Below are 4,065 nucleotides of genomic sequence, written 5' to 3'. Positions count from 1 at the left end.
TATATATATATATATATATATATATATATATATATGCATGATGCATGAATGGCTGGCTGGATGAATGGATGAATGGATGGATGGATGGATGGGTGTATGTATGATCATATACATATATATGTCAACGATCAGGATGATTGTTTCCCATTTTGAAGGATTACGTAAACTAGATAAACATTCTTTCCTACACATGGCGGCCTATTTCAAAGAAATCTTCTTTGTGTATCGATAAATCAATTTAATGATATATAAGTTTTACGCATTTGAGTTTTGTGTGCGCGCAAGTCTGTATGCTTGCATGCCACGCATACATATACGCATACATTCATTCATACATACATACATACATACATACATACATACATACATACATACATGCATACATATTAGATGGATAGGTGGATAGATAGATAGATAGATAGATAGATAGATAGATAGATAGATAGATACATAGATACATAGATGAATGCATACATGAACACAGGTATATATGTATGTTTGGTTTCGTGTGTACAAATGTCATGTGTATGAAATCTATTCATATATCCTTGCCCGCATACAGAGGAGGGAGATAGGGGAGATAAAGGGGGAGAGAAAGAGAGGGAGAGAGAAATAGTTGGAAAGACACAGAGATAGAAGAATGAAATTTTTCCGAGTAAGATAATACTCTTCTTTAAAACAGTAATGTTTCTCGCAGTTGTTCATTAATCCCGGTAGGGATCTGCAAGTCTGTAGCCCAGCCTTAAAAACCCGCATATGTGCTTATCGCTATGCGAAACTATACAAATATATGCAGCTACATATATACTTATACAGAAAGCAATCGTAAGCTCTTGTACACAACTCTTACAGGAGTTTGCGTCTACTAGTTCCATTGGAGACAAATTACAACCAAACTCGTTCTCATCATAAGTTTCTTTTTCTCTTTTTCAGTAATAGGTGCAGGCGTGACTGTGTGTCAAGAAGCTTGTTTCCCAACCACATGGTTCCGGGTTCAGTCACACTGCGTGGCACCTTTGGCAAGTGTCTTCTACTATAATCTCGGGTCGACAAAACCTTGTGAGTGGATTTGGTAGACGGAAACTGAGAGGAGCCCATCGTAAATATATACATATATATATATATATATATGTGTGTGTGTGTTTGTGTGTTTGCGTGTGTGTGCGTGTGTGTGTATGTGTGTGTGTGTGTCTTTGTCCTCTCGACACCATCGTTTGACAACCAATTTTGGTGTGTTTACGACCCTGTAACCTAACGGTTCAGCAAAAGAGACCGATAGAATAAGCACTAGGCTTACAAAGAATAAGTTCTGGGGTCGATTTGTTTGAAATCTCTTAAGGTGGTGCTCCGGCATGGTTGCAAGTCTCATGACTGAAACAAGTAAAAGAGTAAAAGGATAAAAGAGTAAATAGCATACATTATTGAACTTGTGTTCTTCCATCTTTTTAAAAATACGACAATGTGTGACATGCATATTCTGCTACGTATAGTACCTTAGAGTCATCGGTACTAGTTTTGCTGAACCTTGTTTTTTTATATAATGATGTGAAACTCTATAATCTATAAAGATGAGTTTAACGATATATGTTGGACATATGAATTTTTTTTAGGTTAAATGGATTTGGTCCGAAAACTAGAAAAAGAAAATTTTATTTTCGTTCACGTTCTTGCTATCATTGTGTGACTTAACCAAATCGTAATTGCTAAACTTTGTTTCTGTATAATGATGTGAAACTGTAATCTGTAAAAATGAGATTAACGATATATGTTGGACGTTGAATAGTTTAACGAATATTTTAGGTTAAATGAATTTGGTTATAAAACTAGAAGGAAAAGGAATTTATTTTTCATTCACATTCTTGCCATCACTGAGTGGCTTAAATAAAACAATTTACTATGCAATATAATGCGTTCAAGTTTAGTGCCACAACGTACCACGATACATGAGTAAGTTCTCTTATAGCCTTCGATCAGTCTAAACTTGGGAATGATTTCCAACAGGCATTTCGGCTGGATCTGGTCGAGGGGGAACAAAAACACCCTGCACAAAGTTTGAGGGCAATCTGTTAGCATTTTAACGCTAAGGGAAGCAACTCTGTATCAGTCATGGTGGTAGAGTTGATACTGTTGATATTTCTCTGATGCCATGACTGCTAACATTATTTCTTATTTAAATATAACTTTGAAACCAGAGGCAGTGGAAAGGAGTTCCAGCTAGATCAAATATCCATACAATTTAAATGCACGTGTTTCTGATATCCAAGTGGCTAGAAAATGTTAGGAGAAGGGCACTCAGGAGTCATGAGTGGGATGCAGCCCTCCCAGTTAACAGTATAGGTTAACTGCGGAGCACTTGTCTAAGTGGGTTCTCTTGTCTGAAGGCCTGCTGTTGAGCTCTCTTTCGAGGTTTTGTAACCACTAGGATCGGTCAGAAACTTGTGAATAAAAATCGATAAAACGAGACCTTGAAGATTCATTACAATTTCAAACCTGTTCTTATATGATAAACCCAAAGCATCACCTTTTCTAACACGACTAAATGGATCTTGGGTGCCTTTGAAAAGCCGATATTTGGACCAATTTGCCTGCTTCCTTCTGTCTGCTTTCAGCTTCTTTCTGTCTGCTTTCAGCTTCTTTCTGTTTGCTTTCAGCTTCTTTCTGTCTGCTTTCAGCTTCTTTTTGTGTGCAAAACACTTTACATGGGGTGCAATCATGTTCTGATTCATCACAAATAGTGAGTGGAGACATATATTTCAATGTCTTTGCCTCTATTACTATTTATCCGGGAGTATATCATCTTTTATAAAAGAACATGCTTTTATCTCTACTAGAACTTGTTTTTCTACAAACTGCTAAATATATTTATCTATACTAGAAAATATATATACTTATAGCAGAAAATATATTTATCTATACAAGAAAAATGCTTTTACTTATAGGAGAAAATGATCATTTTCGATAAAATAGTGTGTGTATTTATCTATACAAGGTAAAATATTTATCTATACAAGGTAAAATATTTATCTATTCTTGAAAATATAATTATACTCAAAAATGCATTTATGTTATCCAGAAAATCCATTTATTTACACCAGGAAAATGCATTTACTTAAAACAGATGTATTTAATCTAGAAAATTTATACCAGAAAATGTAGGTATATATACTAGAAAATATACTCATCTATAATCGAAAATATTTTAATATAGATTAGAAAAAAATTTACATATATGACAAAATGCATCTGTTTATAGCAGAAAATTTCTTTTTCTATTTATGAAAACACGTCTATGTGCAATGGAAAATGTATTTGTCTATAGCATAAAGTGTATTTATCTAGATGAGAATATGTATGCATCTATATAGGAAAGTATATTTATCTGTACATCAGTATAAATACCTATATTCTGCAAAAAATCTCTACCTACACATTTATCTATTGCAAAAATAGACATATATCTATTCTAGAAAAGGTATTCATCTATAAAAAGAAATGCATTTTTTTATACTGTATGATAGAAAAATGTATTTGTCTATCGCAGAAAATACATTTCAGCAAATTAGAAAATGGATTTAACTATCGCAGGACATTAATTTCTCAAAAAAATATATTTATATATAATAGAAAATGTATTTATTAATCAGAACCTAAATATATGAATATATAGACTAATGATGCAATGAAATGTAATTATCTAAACTAGAAAATGTATTTGCTATTGCGAAAGAAGTACTTATCTGAGTGAGGAAATACATAAACTCCTATATTTAGTCTTGAGTGAACTGAGCAGGGGTTATGAGCATGTGTAAATGTGTATATATCCATGTATTTATGTATATCTGCATACATTCATTACTATATATGTACACATATGTGTATGTGTATATATCCCTGTGTATATGAGTGTGTGCGTTTTAGTGTTTATATGCATGTACGAATTTGAAACATGCATGTCTGAAAACATGGAAATATGCTTGAATAAATAGTATCACACACACACACACACACACACACACACACACACACACACACACACACACACACACACACACACACACACACACA

At 33.5% G+C, this 4,065-nt stretch overlaps 1 long non-coding RNA gene across 2 annotated transcripts in view; it reads right to left on the bottom strand.

The window, feature by feature from the left end:
• Nucleotides 1-4,065, bottom strand: part of LOC106879850 (uncharacterized) — a 201,271-nt gene that overhangs the window by 191,260 nt on the left and 5,946 nt on the right. The window lies entirely within an intron of this gene.

The sequence above is a fragment of the Octopus bimaculoides genome, chromosome 6, assembly GCF_001194135.2.
Source record: "Octopus bimaculoides isolate UCB-OBI-ISO-001 chromosome 6, ASM119413v2, whole genome shotgun sequence".
In the NCBI taxonomy this organism is placed as follows: domain Eukaryota; kingdom Metazoa; phylum Mollusca; class Cephalopoda; order Octopoda; family Octopodidae; genus Octopus; species Octopus bimaculoides.
The sequence above is the reverse complement of the archived record's forward strand: the minus strand, read 5'-3'. Positions and strand labels throughout refer to the sequence as shown.